The sequence below is a fragment of the Rhinolophus ferrumequinum genome, chromosome 22, assembly GCF_004115265.2.
Source record: "Rhinolophus ferrumequinum isolate MPI-CBG mRhiFer1 chromosome 22, mRhiFer1_v1.p, whole genome shotgun sequence".
NCBI classification, from domain to species: domain Eukaryota; kingdom Metazoa; phylum Chordata; class Mammalia; order Chiroptera; family Rhinolophidae; genus Rhinolophus; species Rhinolophus ferrumequinum.
The window spans coordinates 10,320,491-10,335,312 of NC_046305.1; the positions used below are offsets into that span (position 1 = coordinate 10,320,491).

A 14,822-nucleotide genomic window follows, 5' to 3' on the forward strand; every position below is an offset into this window, starting at 1 on the left:
GATACAACAGGAGAAGAGTGTCAGAACCTTCCTCTTGGAGGAGTGGGGAAAGCAGGGAAGGGCTGTTTTCTGGCCAGTTGGAAAGGCCTTCTAGCACTAGATCGACCACCTACTCCTACGGATTAGAGCTCATGTGTTGTCCCTCTTTGTATCTCTACTGCATGGTACTGTGCCTGACGTGGAATAGGTTTTCAGTCAATGACTGAAGCAATGAATTAGTGGATAAATATGTAGTCCCCAACCCTTATAAAATGCACACTCACACACACGATCAGTCGTATAAGAATACTAGACCAATACATTAGGGGTACAATCCATAATTGTTTAAGTATGGGTCCCCTTCCCATGTTCTCACCCCACTGTTTTCCCAAACTGAAAAGTACAAGGAGTCAAATGTGTTTCAAAAATGGAATTGGTGGTAATTTATTCTTTATTATAAAAAATGTGACACATCGACAAGAGTTTATAAAACATACATAGATGAGTTAAAGAATAATGTTGAGAGTTTTCTTTTTAACATTTCTGTGGCTGAGATGACTGCAGTGTATGCCTGCTTTCTATCCTTTGGGTGGAAATGTCTGAATGAGTTATAACGTTCACCCATGTCTCTCTTTCAGAAAAGCCAAATGGAAAAATATCAAGGGTGGTTATTTATTTTGCAAAAGGATTTCCCATTAGCGGCCATTTAAAATATGATTGGATTAAAAAATAAAACTTAGTGTTTTGGAAATCCTTCTCAGTAGTTATATCTGAATGTATTTCACATGGAGATCAAAAATGAGGATATTGGGGGATGAAGAAGAGAAGAAAGTGTGTAATTACAACAAGGTTTAGGCAGGACAGCTGGCCGCTTCATGTCCAGACAACACAGGGTGATGAAAAATCTCGCTACATTTCTGGGCCAGGTGCTCAGAGATAGAAATAATATATTTTTTGGCAATAAGAGTGTATGTGTGGGTAGCCTGCAGATCACAGCTGTTTTTCCTCTTATATCTGAGGAGCTTCCTTTATTCCTTCCTATTTCTTTAATGATTCAGGCCTGTACATTCAAACCTATGCTGCCGGTACCAAGAGAAGGGTCAGCACTGTTTTCGCAGGGGTGCAACCACCGGGAAGGTACATCTCCCTGTTAATTAGCCAACTCACTTCCGCCGTGTAGATTTGACCTAAGACCGTGTCTGTATGTATCCCCTGGTTTGGCATCAAGCCCAAAGTATTATCAAATAACCAGTTGTTCTGGAAACAATTAGTTGGAATAAGTCAACAACTCGTTACCATATATTGTTTTCAAAAAAGCTGACTGTCTGAAAGAATGCAAGTGCTAGATAAGAATCTGAGAGTTGGATGGGACCTCAAAGGTCTCTAAGTCTAATGCTTTGAGACCGAGAGAAGTTCAGGGCAGTACCCAAAGCGCAAGGACTGGACTCAGACCGCCCCATTCCCCGTCCATCAGGCTCTTGCCCCTGCCTCCAGTTTCTGCCTTAATTTGCTTGGCGGTGTATACACTGAATGTGATTTTGATGTTATTCTTTGAAAAAGAATCTAGACACAAGTGTTACTTGCATTGTTTTCGAAATCCATTTTTGGTAGTGCAATTTATCCTTCCTTCTAAGGAAAACTTATAAGGGACATGATCTTGGAAGCTGGAGGATGCCCTTTAAAAATGTAATCAGTCCTGCAGGGAACTGCTGAGGGAGGTCCTAGAGAAGACGAGAGGGGACGAGAGCATCTAGGGTACAGTACAGGGCTGGTGTTAGGTCAGAGCCTGGCCAGCGTCCTCACGTAACAGGGGGACAAGCAGAGCATCAGGGTCTGGTGGCAGAAGCGGGTTAGATGGGATGGTGGGAGCTTGTTCGAATGTTCTTCTCAGTTCTGTTTCCTTGTGAAAGAGGCATTAAGGTAATCAACTGAGAGTGAGGGTGTGAGGAGGAAGGTGTTGGAGTTTTGAGGGGAGGAAAGAAGATGTGGCATAATTCTGAGGCGAACAGCAGGGTGAATGGACGAGGGGAGTGTAGTAGGATCTGGGCAGCATAAGAGCGCACTTGAGATTAAAGGCTACACATTTAAATTGAGTCAGTCCAGACAGCGTGTTTGTGTGTTTTATTCTGGTTACCTTAAACTACTTGGGTGCAGGCAGGTCTCTGGAAATGTTGATTTAACGAGGTTTGGGGTTTTGCCAAGGGTGTACAATGAAATAGGAGGAGGTAAAGGCAAGGCAATTGAGAATATATGCAAAGGAGTGATCTAATGATGATTAGCTTTATAATCTAACTAATAAATAGAATATGACATTATATTTATATTGTTTAAAATATTTTACTATGTTATATAAAAATATAAAATAGAGAACAAAAGACTTTTGTGAATATACCAGGGATGTCAAAAAATATATACACATGACTTGTATTCATCTTTTGTTATCAGTATATATTGAGTATTACAATTTTAATACAGTTTTTTTCCTTTCTTAAAATGTGTGTACATTTTTTAGCACCCTTTGCATATATGTTTTATAATGCTAATATTTGATTACTATTGGATATTTTCTTTGAATGATTCCTATCTCTTGAAAATACGCAAGGACAGATTGAGCTCTGGTTGATCAATTCAAGCAAGGTAGAAGAAGATATAATGGGTCTGTGTAGGCCGGTTTTTAAAGTTTCTTTTAAAAAAAGATAGTCTTGTATTTGCCTTTTCATTTGGTTTATCATCTGGAATTGAAAGTGTCTCTCAGTTGCTGAATAAGGATTTGCAGTCTTCTATTTTTAAAGAGATTGCTTACAGATAAAATTCAATTTTTCTTTCTGGTTCTGCACTTCACAAGATGTATTGCGTTTGACAGGTCTTTTATGTTAAGAGCTGAATATGGAACCCTAGGCTGCACTTGCAATTTATGCTACCCGTAAACCTTAAGGCCTTCACCAGCAGTGGGAAAGCAACCAGGATGGGTGTAAACAGACCAACCTGACCCCCATCTGTTGCGGTTTATAGTATTTTCCCAGAGAGAGACATTGACTCCAATAACTCCCTCTGATACTAACAGAAGGTTGCACACGATATCGGAGCCAGCTTCCTTTTGAGTAGGTGGATGTATGTGGACACACGAGTGGTATAAATTCAAAGGGACTTAGTCCATCAGAAAGCGGTTTCTCCCACCAGCCGATAATGCCTGAAATCCCATAAATAGAATATTATTTTCATGATTTCAGCCAAATAAGAATTTGTTCTTTGTTAAAAGGAAATGTAACCTTACGTGTCATTTAATGACAGCTCAAAATATTAAATAACGGGATATCCAAGTGCATGATCACAGGGATGATGGCAAATTTCAGCATATATGTAGGAGTCCTTGGGCGTCCAGACATGCAGGTGGGCAACTGGTATCAGGTGAGACTGTGAGAGTCTTGGATATCAAGATGGAATTTAGAATTTCAGACCCTGAAAGGGGTCAGAGGTCCAAGTCTGTGTGTGCTTCAGGTACTTAGTAGGTCACGAGGAAATGAAGGTAGGGACAGTGACACAGGTATGAGTCTGATGATCAGGACTGGGGCATATGGCAGAGGCTGGCTCTAATGATGAAGGCTTTTATCCATGTATTCATTCTAATTTGTATATTCTTTAATTAAGCAAGTATTGATTGAATATCTGCTATGTCCCAGGCTTTGGGAAGGACCCTGGGATACGAAGACAAACACGATAGTTATCACGCGATGCAATAGGTGTTATGACAGAGTATTATGTCAGTTATATTCTAGAAGCACTTGGGTAGATCTCCCCCAGAAGACTGGGAACCAAAAGAAAGAAAGCTTCCTGGAAAACAAAAGATGTAAGATTGCAAAAATATTATTGAGGCTCAAACATATGCCAACCAATGTGCTAAGCTCTCAGGGGACACAAAGTTAAATTTTGGTAGGTCCTGCCTTCAAAGGTTTGCAATACACTGGGGTCGGTACTTAATCACAGCAGCCAGGAGAGTTATCTGCATCAGACAGGGAAGTTAGAGAACGCTTCCTTGGTGGGGAACTTTGATTGATGAGTTATTTACATAAAGGTTATTAATATATGTGTTAATATAGTTCTGCCTTTACCTAACTAACTGTCGTTTACATATTTTTACTATAAAATAAATATTTGTTTTTATAAATAAATATATTCTAGGCAAAATAAGAACTTAGTACAAGAGCACATGGCTGTGAAATGGAAATTGAGGAGTATAAAGCTGGTGCAAAAAATGTATCAGGGAAAAAGCTCTTGATGCCAGAGAATTAGGCAAGGAGGAGATAGTGAAAACCCTCGTGTACTAAACTATAGGGAACTATTGACAGTTTTTAAAAAGATGTTAGAAGATTAGCATTTTGTCGCAATATGGAGAATGGGTTGGAAGGGGATGCTGTAGAAGTGATTTTGGTAATTCTCAGACTAAATGACAAATGCTTAAAGTAAACCAAGGTAGTGACAATAAAGGTGGGGAGAAGAAGATAGATGCATGAGGGGCAGTAAGGACTGTACTGGCTTTGGGAACTGATGGAAAATGGGCGGGGCCTGAGAGAACGGAAGGCTCGTTTGTTCATGGCACAGACTAAATGGCAAACACCATTCACCATAAGAAAGAATTGAGGAGAAATAGCTGGTTTGGGAGTGAAGAGTGGAGGTGAGCGAGAAATTCAACTTTGGACTCACTGAATTTGAAATGCTCAGAGGTACACCTAGGTAAAAATGTCCAGTAGAGCATTGAATATGCAGTTTAAAACTTAGAAAACGGTATGTGGACCATGGATATTGTTTTGACAGTGATCAACAGATTGGTGACAGTTGCTGCCATGGATTTTGATGAATTCATCCAGGGAGAGTTTGTAAAATGTGAACACCAGGCAGTTATGAAGAGTTGGTGAAGAGTTGCAAGAGAAGCCCTTTGAAGAAACTGGGGAAACGCAGGTGGAGGAAATCCAGGAGGCTGTGGTGTCACAGAATATCAGGAGAGGATTTCTTGAAGGATTACAGGGTTGATAAATGTGATATAGCTATACAATGGAATATTATTTAGCATTATAAAGGAATAAAGTACTGGTACATGCTACAACATGGATGGAACTTGAAAACAGTATGCTAAGTGAAGGAAGCCAGTCACAAAAGACCACATATTATAAGATTCCATCTATATGAAATGTCCAGAATAGGCAAATCTATAGAGACTAAAAAACAGATTAGTGGTTACTTAGAGCTGGAGAGTATTGGTCTATAGGGAGATAACAGCTAAAGGATACAGGGTTTCTTTTTGTGGTAATAAAAATATTCTAAAATTGACTTCAGTGACAGTTGCACATTATCTGTAAGTATACGAAAAACATTGAATTGTCACTTAAATGGGCAACTTGTTTATTGTATGAATTCTAGCTCAATAAAGCTATTTAACAGAAAAAGAGAATGGAGTAAAATCAGGTGCAGTACTGAGGTCTAGGAGAATAAGGACAGACAATCTCATTTGGATTCGAGAATATGGCACAATCATTGGCAAATTTCGTGACATGGGGAAGTGAAATACAAGTGACCGTTGGTGACGAGTGAATAGGAGGTGACAGAGATGAAGTCTCTGAAGAACCTTGGCTGAGAAGGTAAAAGAGAGCTAAAGGCTGAGAGTAAAAGCTGTATTTCTCTGAAAAACAGAGGAGAGCCAGGAGAACATGAAAGTTTCAAGATACAGGGGTGAGGAGTGGTGACTGACGGAGGAAATTATGAATGGGTGGAAAGTGGCAGAATCCGTTGGTTGCACAGGCTGAGGAGAACAAGGGAAGCACAAGTAAAAAGAGAAAGGATAGTTGATGGGAGGGAACAAACTGAGTGAAGCGTTGCCACGTAGCTTCCATTTTCTCCGTTGGGAAGCACATTTTCTAAGATTCAGTGGGATTTTGCTTGGTAGATGGTTTAGGGAGCGGGGGCAGGGTGGGGGGGAGTAAGGATTTTCAGTAGTGAAGGGAATGGCCGAAGTGGCTTACTAGAAACACATTGGGTTTCTAGACAACAGTGAGCATTCAACTGAGGTTGAAGAACCAGACTCAGTCGTGCCACCAATCCGTATGGTTGTGTTTAGGTTCTTTTATAAATCGGCTCTCAGGAACCTGGACAAAAGAACAAATGCTGAGATTGATTCAGCTTTGACATTTTGGGGGACAGTGCGTTGTAAGGAGAATCAGAAAATCAAATGTCAAAATGAATGAGTGAGCAGCCGTGGGGGAAGGGGTGGGAAGTAAGAAAATGAAGTGGGAGTGTGCTGATAACCGTGTAGGGTCTGCCAAGGGTGGTTCAAACCTTGTTTTAGCAATGGAGCTATTTCGCTGAATGAAATCGATTCAATAAACAGCCCCCAAAGGGAACAAACTGAGCTTTCTCGGTTAGTGACCTGGAGGACACCCCATAGCATAGGGTTTCCCTCTTCAGCAGGGAAATCCTGAGTTGGTCTCACAGGGTCCTAGGGCCCTCAGAAGAAAATTGGAACTCACTGCTCTCTGGAGGACTTAATGAAATGGATTAGTCAAGACAAGACATAGAAGAGTAATAATGCCAAAAACAAAGCACTAATCAACAACAAGAGGAAGATGGAGGAGGAAGAGAAAAAGAAGAAAAAGGAAGAGAAGAGACGGAAGGGAAAAAAGACACACTTCTTTGAGCACTTACTTTTTACCCAACACTGGTCTAAGTGCTTTATATGTAATCTTCACAATAACCAAGTCAGTTGAGAAAACCTATTACCTCTGTTTACAGATGAGGACACCAAAGCACTCGCAGGTAGATCATTGCTGAAGGGAACTTGGCTAGTCTGGGGAGCAGAGCCCTGAGGACGCCATGAGAGGAACTTAATGCTCATCTCTGAGATGAATGATTGGCTGGCAGATTCTCCTGCCTGGGGCCAAAGATGGAAGCTATGGGTAGGGCTTAGTCTGGGAATCAAGTGACACCGCCTCTCCTGAGGGTGAGGGACACCGCTGTCCCTCTCTTCCTCTCTTTCTGATTCCCTGTCCCAGCATTTGTTTTCTTCTCCCTTAATTTCCTGTTTTCCATTCAACTTTCCTCGGTCCCTTTGATTTGGAAATTAATTCTTCCTGGGTTTGTTTTTTCTTTTTATTGTTTCTTTTCTTTTCTTTTCTAAATGAATTAAAATAATTTTAAGGCTGACCTTTTTTAATGCCATTTCCAATCTCCCCTTGTGGCTGTTTTATGCTTAAGTATACTGTACCACAGTAAGAGAATGAACATTTTATTGTGTGGTACATAGTTTTCATTATATAATAATTTAATTAGATGACAAATGAGGTTGCAAAACTGATGTTACTCACAGCACCTCATACCCTGCAGCCAAATGCCCTGAGTTAACCTGACATTACCAGGAATGAGTGAGTCCTGGACCGGGAGCCCACAGATCCAGGAATGCCAAGTAAAGTTTGTCATCAATTCTGAAACCAGGGAATCAGAGTAAATAACATGAAACAGGTTTTTTTCGATGTTATTTCAATGTGCCTCTGTGGCACCCATGTAAAATGGTTTCTTACGGATACACTCTGCTATTGAGAATAGGAAAGAGACACTGACAGCAAACACAACTATAAAGTGACAAGCATATAAATGAGCAGAGAACTTCTATTCAAGCTACTTCATTTTATAGAGGTAATTAGAGGATTTTCAGAAGTATAGACTTTGCCCATTTCTTTGTTTCCATATTTTGATCAGGGAACCTGAGACTTGAGGTTTAAGTGGTTTAAAGGTTGTCCAGCTACTAATTTAGACAACCAGGACTAGAATTTAGTATTGGAACTTGGGTTAGCTCTAAATTTAAATAGCTAGCAAATGTCTCTGAACAAATGCTTTCTCAGAAAGACTGGCTATACCTGCTGGTCATTCCGAGTAACCAATCAGGTAGAAGGTCAGGAGGAAACATTGGCAACCAGATTTGATTTTGTTAGCATGGTTTCCAGATGAGAAAGTTGGTAGAATTGGTGAGCTAATTTTAACTTCTAAGTTAAACTTAAATATTTGGAATCACTGACTCAAAGTGTTTTTCCATCATTAAAGTTTTATAGATTATGGCCTCACAAGTTTTGTTGTACATCAGGCTCATCCGAATTATCAGCTTTAAAAACATTGTTTAAACATTGTTTAAAAAAATTTGGATGCCTGGACTCTATGTGCAAATATATATATATATATATATATATATATATATATATATATATATATATATATATTTTAACAAATCTCAGAGTTGACTGTGATACACAGAAAAGTTTGGAAATTCTCAGTATAATAGATGACACATTTTGGGGGATACATAAAGACCTAGGTTCATTCATTTATAAAATGAATACTTGGTGAGAGTATTTTCTAAGAACCTGGGTTCTTCGTGGGAAATGAAAAGAAGTAAGACATAATCAGTGAACTTACAATGTGGTACTGAGGTAAATACAAATATAAACATGAACCAGGGTAAAATATGGTTACAGGTTAAAATGAGGTACAGGGTTTTGTTATAGTGCTAAAACAACAAGAGTGGGGGGCTAGGAACTAGGTCATGCTTCTAAAAGAGATAAAGATTCATTTGGCTGTTGATGGACTGATAAGACTTGGTAAGTGGAGGTTTGCATTTCAGGCAGGAGCAAACATCTGGGGAAAATTGCTAGGTGTATTCAGGATTGAGAGCAATATCATCCAACTGGCTCAGGGTACTTGCAGAAGGATAGGGAAACAGAAGCCAAAGAGTGGGAGCATGGAAGATCTTTACTGCAAAACTAAGGATTTTGAAATGAGTTATTGGGCAATGAAGAGCCATGGTTGGATTTTGAGCAGAAAGGGACATGACCGTCACTTATTCCTTGAAATAGTAATTTGCAGAAGGGTGTGGGGTGGATTAAGCGGCAGGGGGACACCTGAATTGGAACAAGACTCCCTACATTGTTTCAGGCCAGAGCTTCCCCACTGCTTGATCCGAGTCTGTCCTCTGTAACAAGGAGGTACATAGCAGCATTTGAATCACTGAATCAATGTGACAGAGTTCTCCAGGCCTGAGCCCTTGTGATCAAATCAGTAAGGAACCAGTGCAAAATGGCACCATAGTGTTTTTTTTTTATTTGTTTTCTATGCCACATAAATTGTAATAAAAATAGAAGGACTCTTGTGGTTTTACTAGGAATTGTATTGGATGAGAAAACCTGAAGCCATGTTCCAAATCATAGTGATAGCATTACACACTCTTGAAAGAATTTGAACGCATTTGATGACTTTCTCTTGATAATTTGAAGGTAAGAAGGCATGGGATCTCATTCCAACCGTCTGGTTTTCATTGCTTTTCTTATACAAGGCTGGGCAAGAGGGGTCTTGGTGTAACAGTGGCTCTTGAATCAATTGCTGGCGGCCTTGACCTACTCGGGACATCTTTGTTTTTTCTTCTCTCTGCCTGTTCTCTGCTTCTTGTCTTATTTTTATATGCTGATCCCAACGTCTTTTTTTTTTTTTTTTCCCCTTCTCATTTTTTTCTTTCTTTTCTCCTGACTGCCAATCTCTTCTTTAGGTCTGTCCAAAAGGGCCATCATGACCATTTTCTGTGGGAAAAGAGGGGGTGGGGATTATTTGTAATTATTGTCGACAGTGGAGAACTTCTCGTTTTAATTGAATGAGCTGAGTGTCCTCCCAAGCACCTTGCCCTGTGCTAGGAAATGGTAAATTCTCAAAACATAATTTTGAAAGAAAGTACAACATAGAACATCAGACATAGTTATATCCTTAATAGTGAAGGTTGACCCTACTTGGATTTTTCAGGACAGCCATGATTTCAGAGGTCCTATTCTATTGTTTTATAAAGTGCCCTTGTACTATAAAACCACATCTTGATTTTGGGGTTGAAAATATCCTCACTGTACCCATGAAAAGGAAACATGAATCTGTACCCCAAACATAAAACATATTGAGAAGAGAACATTCTTTGGGTGTTTTACATACTCCTCTTGGAAAAGGCCAAAATGAAAAAAAATAAATGAAAGAAAAAAATGAGTCGCAGGAAGGAGGAGGTGGTGGGTAGAAACTTGGCGGGTTTTGGTAACTCTGGTAGAAGCCTCTCTGGAATGATTTAGCCAGCATTTTCATTGGCAGCCCTCAGCACAGCCATTAGAGCTATTGAACGAATATATTGTTTTGAGTTTTTGTTGGCCCAGTCTCCCCTATTATTTAGGGAAACGGAATTGCACATTCGCAGGGAAGAGAAAAGCCTGAATGCCAGCTGAGTGGAACCCTCTTTCATGCGTGTTGTGTGTGGGTGAACAGGCCGGAGGGCTGGGGGTTGCTGAGAATTCCTAGCACCCTGCAAAATCCCATGTGCCAAGTGCGATACTGGATCTGATCAGGATTCCTGGGCTGGTTTTTTGCTTTGTTTTGTGTTTTCCACTTTTTGGTTAAAAAGGAATCAGAGCTTTGAGAAAGTCTCTCTAATAAATTCTGTAGCGGCCTTTTTCTATCTGGCAATGATGCCCTTTCAGGAATGTCTGCTCAGGAGCAGAGAGCCCTGATCCTGGAGCGCCAGTCTTCTGGCCTAAAAATAAACCTGGGTTTTAAGAAAGTGTGTGTGTGTGTAAGGAGACAAGTGGACAATGCTGAAATCAGAAATACTTTGTTCATAGATCCTGGAGTCGGAAATGCTGACTTTTTAAAAATAGAGCATGAAGCTACAGAGATGACCCATTCATCCTTGTTTTCCTCTTGTCAAGAGTGTCTTTGGGAAAAATGCCTGGTGAAAAAAATAAAGATGCCCTGACTTGTTTTTTTCTCTCTTTATCTGTTAGTTTTTGTTGGTTGACCCCCTGTTTGGTTCCAAATACTGGAGTATAGTTAGAGTAATAGAGACGAAATGACCCAAACTTTGCCTTGGGAAGCTCTCACATACAGAAGCTTAGCCCACCTTAGCTGCGTTTGCAGGGCCTGATCCATTAGCCTATGTGTGCTGGCCTTTTAATTGTGAAACTGCCTTTGTCATAGCCTCTGAAAAACTTGCACGGTATTCAGTGAACATTCTAACCAAGGTCTAATTTGCCCTTTTCGTTCCTTAAAAATGGAGTTTCTCCTCTAAAATAAATCATTCGCCTTGTAAATCTTCAAACAGTAAAGAAATAGTTGTAAGTTCTGTCTTTGTTCCATTTTCCCTGCCTACTTCTTTCCATCTCTCCACAACTTTGGAAAGCAAGCCTGATTCTGAGTTTAGATCAGGTTGTGAAAGTATGCTCCACTGGCTTTTAAGTAGGCATTATTTGAAAAACAATAAAAAGTGTGCCATTTTGAAATATATTTGAGGAATTACAGTTGCTTTCTATGTATATTATTTCATTTAACTGCATAGCAATTTTAGGAGGTAGGGACTATTATTCTTCTCACTTCCTAGATTATTTTTGTGTTCATTTTTTAAATGCTCACCGTCATTTTGCAAATCATGAAACATGCTTAGCGATAGTACATAATGCTCCAAATGATACAAGAAAATGGCAAAGCCCAAATTAACCCAGGTCATCTGGATTCAGAGTTATAGCCTTCATTGCTGCTAATGTGATAGCATAGGAATTTAAACAAATTTAGTTTAACACAGGAGGTCTCAGAACATTTAATAATCTGTATTTAGAATAAAGAAGGGAGTGCACTCCAGTCCTTTTTTTTTTTCCTACCATGGAATCCCTTTTGTGAAAATTATTTAAGGAGTCGTTGTTTTCCATAAAATGTAATCTAGTCTGAGTCACTTCATCACCACACTGGTGGTCTTAAGGGCTTCTCAGTGATGGCGGTGCCACGGAGACTCATGCAGATGTTTGCACGAACACTGAGAGAAGTCAGGAGGTCTACGTTACAGTGTACAATTTTGCAGCAAAGTCGGCTGAAATATCCCCAATACTCCCAGAGTTGCTATTTGACTCTACAATCAAATTGCAACTTGTTTGCATAACCAAGCTTCCATAAAATTGTGAGGGAGAAATATTTCATGCTTCCAGAACTTCCTTTTCATTCCATGTTCCAGTGAAAGATAATGCTCCACTTTTCTGAGCAGTGCCAGCTATCCTTCCTCTTACAGAAATGCCTCTGAAGGAGATGGAAGAGCCTTTTGCCCCAAAGGGTATCACTGAGAAAGGCATGATTCTTAGTTTTTACAGTCTAAATGACAATAATCACAGAGGATACTTGATTGCATATTTTGGTGAGCAAAATAAATTTGTAGGGGTCAAAAAAATGGTGAAATGCTAGCAGCTCAAGACCTATAGGTCTATGGCTGTCTGAATTCAGTATCACGTGTTTGCAACATACTTTAGTGTGTTGGCAAACTTTTTTTTTTTTTTTTTTTGTGCAAGGCTAGGTAATAAATATTTTAAGCTTTCAGGTCACACATTCTCTTTCTTGCATTCTCTTCCTCCTCCTTTTCTTCTTCCCTCGTCTTCTTTTATGTAACTCTTTAAAAATGTAAAACACATTCTTAATTCATAGACCAGACCAAACTGGTCTATGAATTAGGCAGAATTTGGCCTGCAGTCCCTAGTTGTAGATCCATAGTCTAGAGTACACACACACACACACACACACACACACACACTCAGACATGCATACACACCCTTTAGAGGACATGGTGGTGAAAGGGTAATATGGAGAGTGCTGGGGTGGCAGGAGAAAACTGGAGACGTGGCTTAGCACTAGGTGTCCTGGGGAAAGGGAAATCCAGCTGGAATAGAATATTCGTGGTAAACACAGGAGACCACAAGCGTGTGAGTCATCGCTAAGCCATCGTCTGAAGGTGATCGCTTAGCCAGCACATGAGCCTCAGCTGGATTCAGAGCATTAATGTCAGGGTGGAGAGGGGGCGTGATGTGGAGGAAATGTGCTCTCTACACAGAGCACTGGCCTGTCCTGGAAAAGGAGGCGACAGTAGAGTGGCTGAAAGGGGGTGCCCCTCTGGGCCCCAACTCTCCCAGGCCACGAGAGGGTGAGGGAGAGGCCAGGAGGTGAGAGAGGAGAAGGGAGGCCGACGAGGTATCTCCCTGTGTGTCCAGATTCCGCTTTCCTCAGCTGCTACAACACTTGCACCTTGCAGGTGGGCATGGTCTGGTAACTTTCTGGAATCAAAGTTTACAAATCACATTGCCACAGGCAGAGAAAAATTCTCCCATCAGAAGCCTCGTCATCAGGAGACACGTGTGCGTGATATCCATGTGGCTTACGAGGACGTGTCAGGTGAGAAGGTGGAATTAGGAGCCCTCTGTTTCTTGAGGCATAGTGACAAGTGAGCCCTGGCTGCAGGCTCGGGCAATTTCTGGGGAAGTGGTGAGCACCACAAGAAGGACCCAGAAAGCCTCAGTGGATTTGGGTCTTCCTATCCTGTATCTCCTTACAACCCATAAGACAAGTCCTAGAGTCTGTGAGTAACAGGATATTTTCTAAATGCATAGGTTATGAGCTAGCTCTCCTTTGCACTGAATGGTTTTCTCAAAAGCAGTCAAATATGGATCCAGAAATCACTGTTTTCTGCATTATAACGTGCATATCACACAGTGGAACGTACTTTAATTCCTTTCAGGGACTCAGTGTTGAGAAATATTTAACCTACCATTAGAGGCAATACTGTACCATGTTAGACAAAGGGCTCTGGAATCAGAAGGCTCTTAGTTCAAACCTTAGCTTTTCTCTAGTCACCAGCATAACTCCACAGTGCCCTGCTGGAGGGACACAGAGTGTGCTAACGTGGTGCCTAGACTAGGAACCAAATCTGGGCTTGGGACGGATGTCAGGGAAACCTCTCTGCAAGAGGTGACATCTGTACCAATTTTTGATAATGGATAGTTGTTGCCAGAAAAGTACACAAAAAAAAGAACATTCTAGGCAGAAAAAAATATTTGTGCATTTTCATGGAACCAAGGGAGAGCCTAATGCAGATGCAGAACTGAGTACTTTGGAGGTTTGAAAAAACAAGGTAAGAGAAACAATGGCCAGAGATGAAACTAGCCAGGTAGTAAGGGGCCAGATCGTGGGGCACTTTGAAAATTTTTTTAAGGCATTTGGATTTTGTTGCAAATGCACTGGACATCATTGGCGTCTTTAAAGCAAGGGAATGGCTTGCTGAGATTTCCATAAGGGAAAGGAAAGAAGATAGGGGAAGACTGGAGATAACGCAGCCAGTAAAGATTTTACTTAAAAAAAAACCATGAGAAAAAGGATGCTAGCTTAAAGCAGTGGAAGAGTGGACAGTGGAAGGGAGAGATTTTAGAAATATTCAGTATAGAACTTACTAGATGTGGTGATTGATTGGATACGGAATGGAGAAAGAGAGAGGAGTGTAGGCTAACTCTCTTGTAGCGGTTGGATCCAGGGTAATGGTGAGGCTTGTCTCCGTGGTAGGGAAATGCGAGAAGTAGAAATTAAAAGGGAGGATGAGTTAAATTTTAGACATGTTGAGTTTGAGGTCTCCAAGGGACACCTAAGGGGTGATATTCATTAGATAGTTAGATGTATTTACCTGGAGCTCAGGAGATGCACCTAAAGCCCAGATACGCGTTTTGGAGTCATCCTTGCAGAGAAAACTGTGGGAATGAATGCAGTGACCCTAACAGTATAGAGAATGATAAGTAGGAAAGCAGAGGATGGATCCAGGGAAAGCAGTGCTTAAGAGAAGTGGAGAGAAGGAAGGGCCCGTGGGAGAGTGTGGGAAGGAGTGTCCGTAGTGACAGGAGATCAAATAAGAGAGTGCTGACTTTCTAAAACCAAGTGAAGAGGAAGTTTCAAGAAGGAAGTTGTCAATGGTGTCAAATGCTTCAGAGAGG

At 40.7% G+C, this 14,822-nt stretch overlaps 1 protein-coding gene across 1 annotated transcript in view; it reads left to right on the top strand.

Annotated features, from left to right (window-relative positions):
* PAPPA2 (pappalysin 2) overlaps positions 1–14,822 on the top strand; it is a 220,107-nt gene that overhangs the window by 48,741 nt on the left and 156,544 nt on the right.